Here is a 19804-nt window from a genome sequence, read left to right as displayed (position 1 = left end):
TCCCACCAAGGAGGACTGTGAGGGGAGTGCAAAAAGGGAAGTTTGTATTTCTGTTCCTTCCGCTGTTACCTACAACCTCCCTGTCTTCTGAACTGGGACCCTCAGGCTTTGGCCCTGGATTAGGTATTTTTTCTATAGCTCCCACCAGCTGATGACCACTGAGTTATTTACTCTTTATCTACAGTGAAGATATTTTTGAACTAAACATGTTAGGGGCATGTGGTCTAAAAATGGGACCAAATATTAAAAATCAGAATTTTTCCTTATATGCTGTTATTCTTGTAACTCAACTATATATTTACTCCACTTTCTAGAGTCTCCACTGTAGGTAACAGTGGAGGGTGAGGGGATGTGTGAAGAGTGAGAGTGTTTTGTGAAACAAGTCTTGCCTCCCTTAGAATGTGAAGAATAAGTTCTGGTTTATTCTTTTATTTTCTTTTCTTTACCTTTCTTCTTTTTTTCTGGAAAGCAAGATGGATTTACCAAATAAGGTTTCACAAATAACTGTACTCAGTCTCCCATTGTTCTAGGGCCCCTATACAAACAGCCCTGGAGTTGTATGGCTGGTGACCTCCTCATGCTTTTTCTTATGAAGAATAAGTACAATCTACCTCACTAGGGAGTGTCCAGTCATGTGTTTCCAGCTTTGTTAAAGTGTGACTGAATGTGTATGTTTAAAGTGTACAGTGTGATCATTTAATATACATTGTGAAATGATGATCACAATCAAGCTAATTAACACAACAATCACCTCACCTAGTTACTGTTTGTGTGTGTGTGGTGGGAACACTTAAGATCTACTCTCTTAGCAAATTTCAAGTATACAGTTTTATTAACTTAGTTTCCATTCTGTACATTAGATCCCCAGAACTTATTCATCTTATAACTAAAAGTTTGTACCCTTTGACCAGCTATTCCTCATTCCTCCTGTCTCACACCTCCCTTTCTCCTTTCACCGAGTCATTTTGTGAAGGCTCTACTGGCCATGGTTAACTTGTCCTTCCTCACAGGTTTATTTTGCTAGCCATATTCTCTCTTTCAGAAGACATGTTGATTACTCTTTTCACTTTCTGGTGATGATTGTCTTCTGTGAGATCTATTATGTAAGACTTTATCTCTTGCTAAAAGGATGTATAAGCTAAGGAAAGATTCCTGGCAACAGCTATGTAATAAAGAACAGGGAAAAAGTACAATGAAATGTATTAAAAATGACTTTGTGGAAGAAATTTTTTTGTATCACGAAATGCATAGTTACATAGTTGCCACAGAAACTTTCCAGATTTTTAAATTATTGTCTAGATTCATGAGAGGTAACCATTTGTATAGTTATCTATTGCTGCATAACGCATCACCCCAAAACTCATTGCTTAAAACAACAATAATAATTTATTATCTCTCATGATCTCTGTGGGTTATGAATTTGAGAATGGCTAGGTTGGATGATTCCTGCTGGAGGTCTCTAATGGGGTCATGCATTAGGCCATTCTTGCATTGCTATAAAGAAATATCTAAGACTGGGCATTATAAAGAAAAGAGGTTTGATTGGCTCATGGTTCTACTGGCTGTACAGGAAGCACGGTTCTGGGATTTCCTTCTGGTGAGGGCCTCAGGATGCTTCCAATAATGGCAGAAGGTAAAGGGGGAACAATTGCATCACATGACAAAAGTGGGAACAAAAGAGAGGTAGAGGTGTCAGGCTCTTTTAAACAACCATATTTCACCTGAACTGAGTGAGAACTCACTTGTAACCAAGGAGATGGTGCTAAACCATTCATAAGGGATCTGTCCCCATGACTCAGTCACCTCCCACCAGGCCCCACCTCCAACATTGGGAATAGAATTTCAACATGAGATTTGGGAGAGGACACACTTCCAAATCATATCAGGTTGCAATCTAATGTTGGCTGGGGCTGCAGTCATCTGAAGTCTTGTTTGGGGCTGGAAGACCTGTTTCCTAGTGACTCAATAACATGGCTGGCAAGTTGGAACTAACTGTAGGTGATGAGACTCAGTTCCTCTCCTTGTGGGCTTCTACATAGGTCTTCTGTAATATCCTTATAGCCTGGCAACTGATTTTTCCCAGAACAAGCAATCCAAGAGACCAAGATGGAAGCTACAATGTCTTTTTTGGCCTATACTTGGAAGTCACACATCATCACTACTGCTGTGTTCTATTGGTCGTGCAGGGCCAAGCCTGATTCATTGTGAGAGGAGACTATCCAAGGTCAAGAATACCAGAAGGTGTGCATCATTGGGGACCATCTTGGAAGCTGGCTATCACACCATCCATATGAATGAGGAAAAAGCCTTCTGAGTATCTAATAATAATAATAATAACAACAACAATAACAGACGCTCCTACTTTTCCATCTTAATAATTTCTGTATAGAAACTCCTAGTGTAATTTCTGGGCTGGCACGCACTCCTGGTTCTCTTCTTTCCTCCTTGCCTTTATTTTGTCTGTCACTTTCATGGAACTCTTTCTTCAGTCTGCACTTTCAACATGTTTCCTTAGTGGCTTATTTTTAGTTCTTTATTCTCACTGTACATGCTTTACCTGGGTGACATTAAGGGTGCTGTATTAGTCAGGGTTCTCTTAGAGGGACAGAACTAACATGTATGTAATATATATATTACTGTATACATATATAATGTATTATATGTAATGTAATACATTATGTATATAATATAATGTAATGTATTTTATATATAGGGGAGTTTTTAAAAATTTAATTATTATTATTATTTTTTTTTGAGACAGTCTCACTCCGTGGCCCAGGCTGGAGTGCAATGGCACAATCTCGGCTCACTGCAACCTCTGCTTCCTGGGTTCAAGCTATTCTCCTTGCCTCGGCCTCCCAAGTAGCTGGGACTGCAGGCGCCCATCACCACGCCCAGCTAATTTTTGTATTTTTAGTAGAGATGGGTTTTCGCCATGTTGTCCCGGCTGTTCCTGAGCTCCTGACCTCAGGTGATCTGCCCACCTCTGCCTCCCAAAGTGCTGGGATTACAGGCATGAGCCACCATGCCCGGCAGGGAGTTTATTAAGTAATAACTTACATGGTCACAAGGTCCCGCAATAGGCTGTCTGCAAGCTTGCGGAGCAAGGAGAACCAGTCCGAGTCCCAAAACTGAAGAACTTGGAGTCTGATGTTTGAGGTCAGGAAGCATTCAGCAGGGCAAAAAGATGTAGACTGGGAGGCCAGGCCCATCTCTCTTTTCACGTTTCTCTGCCTGCTTTATATTTGCTGGAAGCTGATTAGATTGTGCCCATCAGATTAAAGGTGGATCTGCCTTCCCCAGCCCACTGATTCAAATGTTAATCTCTTTTGGCAACACCGACACAGACACACCTAAGATTAATACTTTGTATCCCTCAATCCAATCAAGTTGACACTCAGTATTAACCATCACAGGTGCCCACTGCTGAGGTCTCAAATCCATATTTTCTGCCTAAACTTCTTTTATTTCCGGCACCTATCTCTAAAATATATTGCAAATTGACCATTTTCAAATTCTAACTGATCACTTTTCTCTCTAAGCCTACTATTCCTGTACCCTCTTTCTGATCTCTGACATGAAGTTGACATTGGAGTGTTTACTGAATGAATCTATTTATGCATTGTGACATCTCTAATTGTAGGCATCTTTATGCTTTTCAGTGTGGGCAAATATCACACTGGCAAAAATAAATTATTAGATAACTTTAGGGCTGGGCATGGTGGCTCATACCTGTAATCCTAGCACTTTGGGAGGCCGAGGCAGGAGAATTGCTTGAGCCAAGGAGTTCGAGACCAAGCCTAGGCCACATAGGGAGACCCCATCTCTACCAAAAAAAAAAAAAAAAATTAAAAGATTAGCCAGGCGTGGTGGTGCTATTAGGTCCCAGCTACTCAAGAGGCTGATGTGGGAGGGTTGCTTGGGCCTGGGAGGTTGAGCATGCAGTAAGCCACTGCGCTCCAGACTAGGTGACAGAACAAGAGGCTTTCTCCAAAAAGAAAAAATAAAACTTTGATAGAAGAATTTTTTAAAAATATAGGCAATACATTAGGAATAAATGGGTAAAAGTAGACATACACATAGATATAATACTTATGGTTCATTTCAAACACTTATTTATGAACCAGAAAAGATGTCTGAGAGTCATTGTCAACTATTACTTGAAGTCTCAATGCCCAATACTGCCATAAGGGATTCGTAATCCTAGGTATCATCAGGATGGAAACAAAGCTCTACCTTTTCAAAAATTATTTTATTGGGTATTCTTCAAATGTGGCCTTTTACAACCAACTCTTGCCCCAGCCTCAGCATAACTTCAGCTTTCTCCTTTGACCTACTCTGTCTATATAATGCACTGGTTCTGAGAAGCTTAGACTAAAACTTTTGTCAAAGGATAGGAAAAGAGCATGGTGATGATGGTGGTAATGATGACGATGATGATGATGATGATAATGATGATAGTTAACATATTGTAATTTTCTTCTATGTACCAAATGATGTGCTAAGTGGTCTGTATGCATTATCTCATTTAACCATCACAACAACCCCACAGGATAGGTACTACTATCTTTAACCCCATTTTAGGGATGAAGCAACTGAGGCTCCCAAGATCACACAGTGAATAAGAGATGCATTCAGGTTGAGACTGACACCTGTCTTACTCAAAATCTCTTTGTAATCCCTTCCAAACTCCCCCCCCCAGCCTCAATCACCTTAATAGGTGCTGTATACCTTCTTAAAGGATATAATACTGCCTAAAGTCACTGAGTTAGAGGAAACTCCAAAGGTCATATATATAGCCTATAAACCTACATATGTGAGATATAAGACACTATAGCTTCTGCTATTACTTTAGCGTCCTCTCTAAGTTGAAACTCTCAACAGCTCAGTGAAGTATCTATAAAGGATATTATCACCACTTAGGGGATATGTGACTTGCCAAAAATTACCCAGTAAGCTTGTGATAGAGCTTGAACTAGAATCTAGGCCTCCTCATACCTAGTTCCTTTTTTTCCTTCTATTTTAGTGTTCAAGGTTATGAGTGTGGAACCACATTTCTAATTATCATTAGCCAGAAGATACACATGACTGTTCTGAGATGTCTTTTTTTTTTTTTTTTTTTGAGACGAAGTCTCGCTCTTTCGCCCAGGCTGGAGTGCAGTGGCGCGATCTGGGCTCACTGCAAGCTCCGCCTCCCGGGTTCACGCCATTCTCCTGCCTCAGCCTCCCGAGTAGCTGGTACTACAGGCACCCGCACCACGCCTAATTTTTTTTGTATTTTTAGTAGAGACGGGGTTTCACCGTGTTAGCCAGGATGGTCTCGATCTCCTGACCTCGTGATCTGTCCGCCTCAGCCTCCCAAAGTGCTGGGATTACAGGCGTAAGCCACCGCGCCAGGCCTGTTCTGAGATATCTTAAATGATATAGATTTTTATAATTGGGGAGAACAAAGGACCAATACCAGTCGTGTGCTTGAGAATTACCATATCAGTGTTGATGACTCATTTGCTTTCACCCAAGCGCCCTCTTGAGTCCTTTAAACTTTTTTCCCTTCAACTTTATTGAGGTATAATTGACCAAAAAAATTGTATATATTTAAGGTATACAGCATGGTGATTTGATATATGTATACACTGTGAAATGATTACCACAATCAAGCTAATGAACACATCCAACTTGTTTAAAATAAGTCTATTATCCCAGGATTCCCAGACCCCCCTGATAAAAGTCCTGGGTCTTCCTGCAAGGCATGCTTTAATACAGCTTCTTCCCACAAGGGGGAGCCAAAAATGCTTTGGGGGCTAGGAGATGAAAAACACTAAGAGGTTCTGAAAATCCTGCTTCCTTTCTGGTTTCTTTTGCCAGTAAGGCCCTCCCAGCAGTCTTCAGAAAGGAAAAGAAGATGGTGTTGATGCTGATGGTAGTGTTTTTGTATACGGACATGGGATGGGGGTAGGGGACTTTCATCTGAAGAAACTTGATCCTGAGAGATAAAGTCCTTCTGAGCAACCAGTCAGCACTGTGTTCTCATCACCTATTTCCTTCTCCTGCTGGAACTTTGTCCTGCAAAGCTGCATTCTTTTGCCACCATGTGGGGGAATTGGATCAGCTGCCTGTTGAAGTCTGCTCCCTTAACACTGGGTCAATAATTTTGCCCCATCAGCCCATTGGAGCTGCTTCTGCCACCTCCCGCTAAGGGTATTAAAGAGGACCTGGTAAAAAGACTTCTACTGCTTTCTTCGCAGAAGGTGGGTAGATGTTGGGGGAGAAAAAGCCACGTAATTATGGCCTTTACCACTGCTTTCACTTTGGTAGTACCAATATTTCAGTTAAGCCAGGAGCAAGAATGGTTGCTGTGGCTTTGACAGATAAAGCAAATTTCTGAATCCACATTTGAAGAAGAAATTTGGCCCCAAACCAGGAGTATGTATAAAGGATGGAGAAATTCAGGCTTATTCAGAATGTAAAAATTAATTAAACTATTGTTTCATTGATACCCTGCAGATCTTTTTTTCTGTCAGAAATATTTAAGAAATTTACATGTGATAATAACTTTCAAACATGATATTTCCAAATGTCAAGTTAATGTGTTCAGGGAACAAAAAGACTCAAGTACCCAGTATGAGGCTCACATCACATCTGTTTCCGCAAGTACTCTTGGGACCCTTTGAGGCAAAGACAGTGGGGGACCTTGACTTATTTGTAAGACATGGAAGTGAAGATGGGAACATCCCTTTCATCTCCTTTCATCTTTAAAAAGGGAGATGAGGATTGGTTGGCATAGTCTAGTATTTCAGGAAAAAATAAATTACAAGTGATTTTAATTGCAGAAATAACAATATTCATAAATGAAAAATGGGGTTACTTTTTAGGATAGAGAGAATTAGGCTAATAAAATGACATATTTTGAATAATATAACTTCCCAGCAAGATGTAATTGCTGATTTTTTAAAAGAGTAAAGCAATAATCTAGTAATTCTAAAAATCCATTCAGTTTTCTGTAGACATTTAAGAATTACTGTTTGTTTTTTGGAGTGGAAGTAACATCTTTTGCAGTTAGTTTTTGGAACATGGCCACTGCTGAATAAAGAATTCCAGTTGTGCATTATATTCCTTTTGTATAACTGCACTAAGAGAATACGTTGGCATATTGTATGGTTTATAATGAGCTGGAAATAAAAATGAAAAAGGTACCACAAACCCTCAACAATGAATTAGTTATTCTGAATATTTTATTTTTCTAACAGTGATGCTATGTAAATTGAACAAAATGTCAAAAATGCTTCTTGGTATTTGGTCTGAGAGTTAAACTAAAGCAAGGTACAGAACTGATCAGTGACTAGATTTCTTGGTTCTTCTAAGGAGTTCCTTCACAGGACAGTTTAGCTTCTGTCTAAACCTGCCTTTGAAGACATGTTCGGTTAGGTCTAAACCTGTTCTTTTATCACTATTACTCCAAATCAGGCACTGAGGAGGTTCTGCGACCCTGAGGCCCCAGTTGCAATTAAAGTACTTAATAATAATTGTCAAAAACATATGCAGTTATTATACAAGAATGATTATCTTGAGCTACTAGCAATCCTTTAACCTTTAGGCTGTAGGTTCCTTACTTTCTTTCTAATTCCTCTCATGTATTTCATATGAGTCCAGTCAGAAACTATAGACTGTTAAAAACTGTGAAGCGTCTGGGATTTTTTTACCTTACTTGCAAGCCAGCAAGTTAGCTAAGACAGTTTCTTGTTGCTGGCAGGAGGCACAAGACTCGTATCAGAGATGAAGAACAGTTTATTACTCACAACAGTAGCAGTAGCCAAAGTCTCAGCATTTTCTCTGAGCCCCAGTACCCACAAGATGGTGTGAAGAGGGCCACATGATGTCTGCTCACTCAGTGGGTTGCATTACAGAAGAGAACCCCAAGCTTAGGGGGCTCAAATCTTTTATAACAGGCAGTAAGCATGCCAGCCCTTTGCTCCAGAGAGTGACGTTATATTTATTATACTGCAGTGTAGTCATCTGTATCTTCAAGGGCTGTAAGCAAACCTGCTTTTTTTCCCCCCAGAGTAAGACACTATCTCTGTCTAAACAGTCTTGAAAAGATAATTCCAGAACAAAGTCACTCAGCGCATCTGCTCACAAGATGTACAAAAACACAAGAGATCCACTGGGAATTGTCTCCCAACACAGACTAGGGCCAAGATGGCCTCTGAAGAACTGTTGGCCTAGTCCATCCTTGGGAGTTGCTGCTGACAGGACAAAGCACCATAGTCATCACTATCATTACCATTACTCTTGCATGGAAGAATTTTGTCCTCATCTTCCCGAAACAAAAAGTCCGTACTCTGCACCTGACTCTGCTTTAGCCAGGAGATTTGGGAGGATATAACTTGGTCACCATAATTTGGCTTGTGACTTGAGATTGGGGGCCAATGGTTAAAAAGTTAACATGCTAATTTGGTTTACTCCTATCCCTCACTTAAAAAAAAAATAACTAACTTGATTGAGGCTTTATGTAGCTCCAGTTCAGTGGTTCAAAGCTTTGAAGGGAAAGACCATTCTGTTGGAAGGAAAGATGTGGAATTTGGAAGCTCAGGCCAACTCCCAGTCCCTGAAGAAAAATGAGTCTCCTGACATAGCCTTTAATAAGCTTCTGGACAAAGGGGCCATGAAGCCAGCCAAAAGATCTCTGTTTATCTGCCACATTTTCTTCACATAGGTAGAAATATTATCTTTAAATCAGCAAGCTGTACAATCTGAAATTAACAAAAAATATTGAATTATAGAGCTGTGTTGTCATGAAAATCCAAAAATTATTGTCTTCAAAGTTTTGCCTTAAAAATCCTTTTGTTTTCTTGCCGGATTCTAGGAAGTTCAACATGAGAGAAGGCTGTATTGCCAGATTGTGTTTCATAGACTCTTAAAGTTGCAAGGAACCTTAGAGCTCTGCAGGCCAGCTTGGCCCCCAGGGCTAAGTCCTTGCTGTAACTTCTTGTCAGAGGATCATTGTTCCTCTCAGAGAGGTAGCTGGACTGGGCAAAGCTCTGGATCTGTACTAGGCTCCGCCACTGATGGGCTGTGACACTTTGTGGATGTCACTACTTCTCCAGCCTAGGTGTACTCAGACCTAAAGAAGAGAGAAGCCAGATGATCTTTTAGTGTTCTGCTAGCTCTGACATGCCTCTGGTGGTCTCTAAATTCTGGAATGTGTGAATATTTGAACATTTTGAAAGGATGATTTTTTTTTCCTGATAATAAGTAACACGTTTATTTTAGAAAAATAAGAAATTATAGATTTTAAAAGTAATTTCTAATCTTATTACCAATTTCAGTGCATATTTTAGACTATTTTGTGTGTGAAATAAAATTGGAGTCATATTGTTCTGTAATTTGCCCCTTTTACTTATCAAAATAGTATGTGCATCTTACTATAGCAATTGTACTGTATCCTGAAGGAAGTAGAGCCAGTGAAGGGTTTTAAGTAATTTTCCCTGTAAGTCATCCCTCTCCAGGTCAGTGGTAGACAAGAGAGAAGATAGTTTTTATGCAATTTTGAGACTAATTCATTCCATTGTTTATTGCTTTCTGTGCAGAAAAAGGATGGCTCATGGTTCTCTTCATTGAACATGGGGGTTATAGATTATTTTAGAAGTTTAGACATCATGAGATGCTATATTATTGGCACTGTCTGTGTACATTTGTCTGCTGTGAAAACAAATTAGAATGGCACATTTCAAGGCACTAATCATATGGAGACTATTTAATTATACCAAAATCAAAACTATCAACTATGAATATCAAATCTCACAGCTCCCAACGCAGATACTGACAACCATCAAGCCAATTTTTAGTAGCATGTGGGCCAATTGTTACAAAACAGCTTTTAGTGACCAAATTTATTTAAGATTCTTTCATTCCTTACACATTCAAAAGGATCAGAGGTACTGTACAAAATTAAACACTGTAAAATATAGGGCCTTTACATTTTAAAAATCAAGGATACCAACTAAGGAACCAAAAAGCGTGGATGCCATGAAGTATCTAGATAAGTCAATCCAAGTCTGTTTCCTAGCAGCAAAAGTAAACAGGAAAATATATTGGCTTGCATGTTTTTATTGTTGCAGCAGAAAAATATGTATTCTTTTCCCCCAGACAAATTTTATCCTGATATTTATTATATGGTCCCTCATGTGAAAGATAATAGGTAATAGTAGACACCTTCAACTATAGTTTTGCAAAGGAACAATAACCCTGTTAAAATGGATAATTCCTGTATTGACCTTCTACATAAGAGCTGAGTGTGTAATATTATTAAATCGTAACTCAGTTTAGACATTTCTTTGGAGGCCGAAATAATACAGTCCTGATATGTGGCTTTCTGATTATTTAAAATATGGAAATAGAACTTGGAGAATGTGGTTGATCATCTAGCTATCATGCCCACTTTATTCTTTCTTTCTCAAGGGTCAGATGCCTCAAGGGGACCATTGCCTGACTATAGCTTGCATAGGAATCATGTTGGAAATCTTGGTCAGGTGACTCTAGGACCCAGGGTCTAGGTTTATCCATACACTTTGAGTAGGTGTTCGATAAAATTTTGTTAAATGAATAACTTACCAGGGTCCACAGCCTGGACAGACACTTTCCTCCCTCTTAGTACTCTCTCTCTACTAGGGAGCACCTTACGTGAATCTGCTTTTTTCTCCATGTACTGTCTGACTTCTCTCTTATTCATTTCTCAGTGATCTCCTCTTCTTCCTTCTCTTTTTTACCATTTCCACCCTTGTGCAGTCTGCATCTGCCATGTTTTGGACAACAGCTGCCACAAATACAATTTGGATGCAAATACAATTACATTTCAAAAATTACTCCTACCACATTGCAAAAAATAGAAAACAACAATCAAGAAAAGACTGGTTAAATTATGAAACAGCAATATGATGGAATACTATGCAGCTATTGAAAAGATGTTGAGAAGATTTAATGACATGAATAAATATCCATGATATATATTTAAGTGGAAAAAACAGTGTGTGAGTATACATGAATTTCTTTTGATATCTGTTTTTTCTATCCACCTATCATTTATTGTGAGAGTGAGACATAGAGACACAAAGACACACACACCCAGAGACAGACACACAGACAGACACAGACACACAGAGAGAGTGTACAGCTTTAGGTGGTAAAATTAAAGGTGATTGCATTTCTTTGCATTTTGCTTCTCTGTACTTTAAAATTTTTCTATAGTAAACATGGATTATTTGTGTTTAAACAAAAAATATAAAACTCCTTGGCATGGCATACAAAGCCTTTTAATAGGCGGTCAGTGCATATTCCTCTATCTTCTGTTTTGATAGTCCCCCATCCTTTGTTATATGCGTTACAAACTCCAGTCACATGGGGCCACTTGAATTTCCCCCAGATGCTCTGGGATCTCCCTCCCATACTAGATTGCAGGCTCCTAGTAGCAGTTGGTGGCTGGGTTGTGGCCCTGTCTGTACCTTTTCCACTTAGTGCAGTGCCTGGCGCTTAACAAGTGCTCAGCGTCTGTTTGTTGAATGAATAGCCAATGTATCATATACTCTTCTCTCGATTTTAATCAGACCCTCCCTCCTCCTTCCCTGTCACTGATGCACTTCTGCTGTTCAATTATCAAATTATGGACCTTGTATCGTATGTTAACATGGGTTTGGAGATAGTCAGTGAACATGTCCAGAGTTGTTTAACCATGAACCTTATATATATGTTCATGCCCTTATACATTCTTTAGCCTCTAATCAAGCTCATTCCCTATTTCATGAAAGCACACCTTCATTTTAGGACTATTTTGAACACATAAAAAGAGATGATTGTAAGACATCCTAACTATGAAAACCTGCAGGATCCATTTCCCTCCTGAAAAAACATATCTGGCTCTGTTTTCTTCTAAAAGTAAAATTAGACCTTGCAGAGATGGTACAATTTAAGCGGCACCACCCAATTAATTTTTCTGGCCAATTTTATTTTTAAAACAATAATTAAACATGGTCTTCTGTAACACCTATTCTTTCTTTTCCCCAAGGAGAGATTTTGTATTATTTTCCTTTTGTCTTTGCTCAGCACTTTGGAGTGTGTGAGTTTTCATTAACTATTCTGAATGCAGGCAAAGGCAATGTGGTAGGAACAAACACAAATCAAGGCCGCATAAATTAATAATCTTTTTAGTACCATTGTCCTGCATGCCTTTAGAAATTAATTTTAATACCAGCAAACAAGTTCAAAAATTCCTCCTTCTTTAGCTACTGTAGGAAACTCAAACTTCCTTTGGCAATTTTATGAATGATAAAAGCTCACTCTTGCCTATATTTATAAGGCAAGTATCATACGGATTTATGCAAGGGGAACAAAGAAATGAGTGGAGAGAGACCAGCCACCTGTGTTAATCAGTACAGTATGTAGGAAAGTGTGGTATAAATTATGACAGGTAGATCTTTTGCTTTCTCTTTTTGTCTCTTTCTGACGAACTGGGTGTGTGAATTTATCTTCCTGAATTGTAAGGGATTTCTCCATAAAATATCAGTTAATAAGTACCTCAGGTAGGTTCATTCATGGGTAGAGTGTCTTCTAAAGATCTAGTAGCCATAGAATAGAGCACAGTGTAGTTTCATGGTTAACAGCAGAGATTGGTGTTAGACTGAAGCTGACTTTAACCCCAGCCTCACCAGTAGTAAGCTCTGTCATTTTATTTTGTTTATTTTTTATTTTTGAGACGGAGGCTCACTCCGTCACCCAGGCTGGAGTGCAGTGGTGCGATCTCCGCTCACTGCAATGTCTGCCTCCCAGGTTCAAGCAATTCTCCTGCCTCAGCCTCCTGAGTAGCTGGGACTATAGGCACGTACCACTACGCCTGGCTAATTTTTGTATTTTTAGTAGATATGGGTTTTTGCCATGTTGGCGAGGCTGGTCTTGAACTGACCTCAGGTGATCCACCCGCCTTGGCCTCCCAAAGTGCTGGGATTACAGGCGTGAGCCTCCCTGCCCAGCCAGCTCTGTCATTTTAGGTAAATCGCTTAACCTCAGTGTATATCACTTGTGTGTAAAATGGGGGAAAATGGTGGTATTTACTTCATAAGATTATTGTGAAAATTAAATGAGTTAACAGATGTTTTAATTTGTACTCCCCTAATGGCTAGTGATGTTAAACATCTTCTCAAGTGTGTTAGCCATCTACATACCCTCTTTGGCAAAGTGTCTGTTCAAATCTTTTGCCCATTTTTAAATTGGATTGTTTATTTTTTTACAGTTGAGTTTTTTTTTTTTTTTTTGGTTTTTTGGTTTTTTTGTTTTTTTTGTTTTTGAGATGGAGTGCAATGGCACGATCTCAGCTCACCGCAACCTCCGCCTCCTGGGTTTAAGCAATTCTCCTGCCTCAGCCTCCCGAGTAGCTGGGATTAGAGACATGCATCAACATACCCGGTTAATTTTGTATTTTTAGTAGAGACGGGGTTTCTCCATGTTGGTCAGGCTGGTCTTGAACTGCAAACCTCAGGTGATCCACCTGCCTTGGCCTCCCAAAGTGCTGGGATTATAGGTGTGAGCCACCACACCCAGCCTACAGTTGAGTTTTTAAATATAACTTTTTATTTTGAAATAGTTTGTGACTCACAAGAAATGCAAAAATAGTGCCGAGAATTCTCAAGTGTCCTTTGCCTAGCTTCCCCCAGTGATAATATCTCACAAAACCATATATATTGTTAAAACCAGGAAATTGACATTGGCACAATACTACTAAGTCAGGTACAGACCTAGATTTTACATGCACTTTAAAAATGTATTTTGTTAAATCTTATTAAATGTGTAGATTCAAGTACACATCATGATAATCAGGATATAGAACTGTTTCATCACCACAAATAAACTCCCTCATGTTACCCCTTAACAGTCACACTCTTCCCTCAAACCTAATCCCTAGTAACCACTGGTCTATTCTGTATCACTATAATCTTTTTTAACTTTGAGAACATTGTACAAATGGAATTATACAGTAATCTTTTGAGATTGGCTTTTTTTTTTCACTCAGTATGCCTTTGGTGATCCATCACATGATAGTTCTTTATATATTATGGGTATAAGTCCTTTGTGGAATGTATGATTTGCAAATATTTTCTTCCAGTCTGTAGCTTATCTTTTCATTGTCCTATAAATGTCTTTCTCAGAGCAAAAGTTTTTAATTGTGATGAAGTCTTCCAAATTATAATTGTTGTTATGGATTGTGCTCTCTTGGTGTCATGTAAAATCACTCTTTGCCTAACCCCAGGTCAAAAAACATCTCCTATGTTTTCTTTCAAATATTGTATAGTTTTTTTTTTTTTTTTTTTGAAATGGAGTCTCGCTTTTGTTGCCCAGGCTGGAGTGCAGTGGCACGGTCTCAGCTCACTGTAACCTCCATCTCCCAGGTTCAAGCGATTCTCCTGCCTCAGCCTCCTGAGTAGCTGGGATTACAGGCATGTGCCACCATGCCCGACTAATTTTTGTACTTTTGGTAGAGATGGAGTTTTGCATGTTGGCCAGGCTGGTCTCGAACTCCTGACCTCAGGTGATCTGCCCGCCTCAGCCTCCCAAAGTGCTGGGATTACAGGCGTGAGCCACCATGCCCAGCCCCCAAAATTGTAGTTTTACATTTTACATTTGAATTAATTTCTGGAAAAGGTTTGATTTTAGGGAGAGATTTATTATTTTTTCACAAGTAATTTTTCAACACTATTGTTGAATCTTTGCTCCACTGAATTGCCTTTAAGCCTTTATTAAACTCATTTTCCCCTATTTGTGTGTGTATATTTCTGGACTCTCAGTTGTATTCTGGGAATGTATATATCTATCCCTTTAGCAACACCATGCTGTCTAATCTTTACAGTACTGGAGCTTTCCAATAGGACTTAAAATTGTGCAATAGGATTCCTCCAATTTTATTCTTCTTTTTCAAAATTGTTTTGGTTATTCTGGGTATTTTGGATTCCCACAGGAATTTTAGGATCAGTTTGTCTGTATATGCAAATTATCTTGCAGGGATTTTGATAGGAATTGTGTTAATTAGATCAGTTGTGTTAATGTAGATCAATTTGGGGAGATTACATCTTTACTATGTAAAGTCTGTATGAATTTTGAAGCTCTGTCATTAGGTGCATACACATTTAGGACTGTTTTACTTTCTTTGTGGACTGACTCTTTTATCATTATGTAATGTCCTTCTCTATCCCTGATAATTCTTTTTGCTCTGTAGTCTACTTTGTCTGATTTTAATATAGCTAGCCCAGCTTTCTTTTGATTAGTATTTGCATAGTATATTATTTTTTTCTTTTTGCTTTTAATTTCCATGTTTGTGAATTTATTAAATTCCCTTCTGTTATTGATTTCTAATTTCATTCTACCATGGTTAGAAAACATCTCGTGTGTCATTTTAATTCTTTAAAATTTATTTAAAATTGTTTTGTGTCCTGACTTTTGGTCTGCCATAGAGAATGCTTGATGTTCACTTGAGAATATGTGTTCTGCTCTTGTTGGAAGAAGTGTTCTATAGATGTTTGCTAGAACTATTTGGTTTATAGTGTTGTGCAAGTCTTCTGTTTCCTTGCTGATCTTTGTCTAGTTATACTATGCATTATTGAAAGTGAAGTGTTGAAGTCTCCAACTATTACTGTTGAATTGTCTCTTTCTTTCTTCAATTCTGCCAACTTTTTTTCATGTATTTTGGGGCTCTGTTATCAAATTCATATATGCTTATAATTGTTATATCTTTTTGATGGAATAACCCTTTACCATTATAAAATTTTTTTTGTCTCTAGTAACGTTTTGGTTTGATATTAGTATAGCCACTTTAGCTCTCCTTTTGGTTACTGTTTTCATGGTATATCTGTATGTTTCCTTCCAACCTTTTGTTTTCAACCTATTTGTGTCTTTGAATCTAAAATGTGTCTCTTGTTGACACTAGATAGTTGGATCATTTTGGCTTTTTAGTTGGACATGGGTTTTTATTGTTGTTGTTTCCCTATCCAATTTAATTCAGTTACTTTATTTATATTTTTAATTGACAAATGTTGTATATATTTATGGAATACAACATAATGTTTCAATATATGTACACATTGTGGAATGATTAAATGAAGCCAGTTAACATATCTAATCACCTCATCTACTTATGTATTTTTTTTTTCTGGTAAGAACATTTAAAATCTATTCTTAAAGCAATTTTGAAAAATACGATACTTAATTATTAACTGTAGACACCATGCTGTGCAATAGATCTCAAAAAGTTCTTTCTCCTATCTAACTGAATCTTTATACACTTTGACAGACATCTCCCTTTTCCCCACTCCCCCACCCCAGGCTCTCATAACTGTCATTTGGTTTTGCATCTATGAGTTCAACCTTTTCAGATTCCACATATAAGTGAGATTAATTGGAGACTTTAATAAATTCCCATTTAATGTAATTACTGATAAAGTAGGATTTCCATCTGCCATTTTTAGTTTGTTTTCTATATGTTTTATGTTTTTTCTTGTTCCACTATTCCTGCATTGTCCATTTTAAAAAGATCATTTCAGGCCAGGCACAGTGGCTCACACCTATAATCCCAGCACTTTGGGAGGCTGAGGCAGGTGGATCACCTGAGATCCCAGCACTTTGGGAGGCTGAGGCAGGTGGATCACCTGAGGCAGGTGGAACACCAGGAGTTCAAGATCAGCCTGGTCAACATGGGTGAAACCCCATCTCTACTAAAAATACAAAAATTAGCTGGGTGTGGTGGCGCTCACCTGTAGTCCCAGCTACTCTGGAGGCTGAGGCAGGAGAATGGCTTGAAGCCAGGAGGTGGAGGTTGCAGTGAGCCTAGATTGTGCCACGGTACTCCAGACTGAGCAACAGAGCGAGACTCCATCTTGAAAAAAAATTAAAAATAAATAAATAAAAATTAAAAATAGTTTCTACTGTGCCATTTTAATTTTCTTGTCATCATTTTTAACTATATATTTTTGTGTTATTTTTTAATGCTTGCTGTCAGCACTACAATTAAGTTCTCAGCTTATGACAATTTAGTTCAGGTTAATACCAAGTAAATTTAAATAAATATAAAAACTTTGGTTGTTCTTTTTTTTTTTTTCTTTTGTGAGACAGAGTTTTGCTCTTGTTGCCCAGGCTGGAGTGCAATGTCCTGATCTCAGTCACTGCAGCCTCCGCCTCCCGGGTTCAAGGGATCCTCCCTCTTCAACCTCCCGAGTAGCTGGGGTTACAGGTATGCGCCACCATGCCCAGCTAATTTTTTTTTTCTTTGAGATGGAGTCTCACTCTGTTGCCTAGGCTGGAGTGCAGTGGCGTGATCTCGGCTCACTGCAACCACTGCCTCCCAGGTTCAAGCAATTCTCCTGCCTCAGCCTCCTGAGTAGCTGGGACAACAGGTGTGTGTCACGACGCCCAGCTAATTTTTGTATTTTTGGTAGAGACAAAGTTTCACCAGGTTGGCCAGGCTGTTCTTGAGCTCTTGACCTCAAGTGATCCACCTGCCTTGGCCTCCCAAAGTGCTGGGAATACAGGTGTGAGCCACCATGCCTGGCCTAAAAACTTTGGTTCTATATAGCACGATTACTCCCTCTCCTTTATGCTGTTGTTGTCACAAATTACATCTGTATATATCGTGTGTCCATAAACACAGATTTATAAGTTTTGCTGTATGTAATTGTTTTTAAATCAGGAGAAAGAAAAAAGGGGTTACACGCAAAAACTACATTTATATTGTCTTTTATATTTACCTATATAATGACTGTTACCTGTGTTATTTCTTCATGTGAATTAGAGTCACTATCTAATATCCTTATATTTCAGTCTGAAGGACTTCCTTTAATTTTTCTTGTAGCGCAAGTCAGCTAGTAACAAATTCTCTCAGTTTTTGTTTATCTGGGAATGTCTTGATTTCCCCTTCATCTTTTTACCCAGGTGAAATTCATATACAATAAAACCCATTTTAAAGTGAACAATTCAGTGCCATTTAGTACATTCACAATGTTGTTCAACCACCACCTCTATCTACTCCCAAAACATTTTCATCACCCCAAAAAGAAATCTTGTATCCATAAAGCAGTTACTCTACATTTCCCCTTCATTACAGGCATAGTTTTGATAGATATAGACTCTTTGTTTGACAGGTATTCTCAGCAATTTGAACGTATTAATCCACCATCTTCTGGTCTTCATGGTTTCTGATAAGAAATCAGCTGTTAATTTTATTGAGGATTCCTGGTGCATGAATCTGTTCTTCCTTGCTGCTTTCAAGGTTTTCTGTTTGTCTTTGTTTTTCAAAGGTTTCATTATGATGTGTCTAGGTGTGGATATCTTTGAGTTTTTCCCAAGAATTTGTTGAGTTTCTTGGATGTGTAGATTGATTTTTAAAAAAATCAAATTTGGGAAGTTTTTGGCCATTATTTCTTCAGATATTCTTTCTGCACGCTTTTCTCTCTCTTCTTCTGGGACAACAATTATGTTTTTGTTGGTATGCTTGATGATATTCTACAGGTCTCTGAAGCTGTTTGTTTTTCTTCATTCTTTTTTCTTTCCTTTCCCCAACCAAATGATCTCAATTGATGTATCTTCAAATTCGCTGATTCTTTATTCTGCCTGCTCAAATCTGCTCTTGAGCCCCTCTAGAGAATTTTTAAATTCTAGTTATTTCACTTTTAAGCTCCAGAATTTCTATTTAGTTTTTCTTTAAAAAATTGTATTGCTTTATATTTTTGAATGGTGAAACATTATTCTGATACCTTTAGTTCTTTAGATGTGCTTTTCTTTAGCTCTTTGAATATATTTAAAATAGCTGATTCAGAGTCTTTGTCCAGTATGTCTAATGTCTGTGCATACTCAGGAACAGTTTCTATTGATTACTTTTCCCTTCTATGTATGGGCTATAATTTCTTGTTTCTTTGCATGTCTTTTGTGGGTTTTTTGGTTAAAAATTGGGCGTTTTAAATAATATAATGTGGTAACTCTGGAAATCAGATTCTTTCCCTTCCCCAGTGTTTGTTGCTGCTGTTGCTACTTGTTTTCATTGTATTTATTTGTTTAGTGAGTTTTCTGAGTGAACTCTGTAATGTCTGTGTGTGGCCACTGAAGTCTGGTTAGCTTAGTGGTCAGCGAATGATTGGACAGAGATGTTCCTTAAATGCTTGGAATGAACAAATTTTCCAATGTTTGCTGAGGGGCTCTGTGTGTATATTGGGGCATCTTTTCAACAGTTAGGCAGTTGACAACTCTGCCTTAGCCATCATTTCTTACTTGTGCAGAGTCTCAAGGTCAACCATAAGTAAGACCGTTGTGCCTTCTCAGGTCTTTCCCGAGGCTGAGCACAGCCCTACATGTGTACATGACCTTCTGTATTTCCATGAATATGTCCAAGATTTCCAAAGCCCCTGTGGATATCTTCTTTTCCAGTTTTTCCTGTTAAGCTTTTGTTTATTCTTTGTCCCAGCTGTATCCACCACCTCAGGCAGTCGCAGAGCCTTGTCAGTAATACTCTTTGACTAATTCCCAACCCTCCCTCCTCCCCGAGAAAATGCTTTTTGTAGTGGGTACTTTCCAAATGAGGTCAAATGCAAGCAGCCTTGTAAGTTGCATCTTCCAGATAACCTCTCAATGGGTCACATAATGACAATTATTTGAGAATGACACTTTGTGAGAGCTCCACTTCCATTCTGCTCCTTAAGGTGGCTGTCAGGCTGCACCAGGAATGCAGGCTGTTATTTTTCAAGGCTACTACAGAACTGGAGAGCAAGAGATGGACCTAGAG

The 19804-nt window shown here is 38.6% G+C and overlaps 1 protein-coding gene across 1 annotated transcript in view; it reads left to right on the top strand.

The window, feature by feature from the left end:
• GPC3 (glypican 3) overlaps positions 1–19804 on the top strand; it is a 459357-nt gene that overhangs the window by 141334 nt on the left and 298219 nt on the right. The gene's annotated exons all lie outside the window — the stretch shown is intronic.

Source organism: Pongo abelii, chromosome X (assembly GCF_028885655.2).
Source record: "Pongo abelii isolate AG06213 chromosome X, NHGRI_mPonAbe1-v2.0_pri, whole genome shotgun sequence".
Taxonomy (NCBI): domain Eukaryota; kingdom Metazoa; phylum Chordata; class Mammalia; order Primates; family Hominidae; genus Pongo; species Pongo abelii.
Note: the sequence above shows the minus strand (reverse complement) of the source record. Positions and strands in the feature narration are given on the sequence as shown.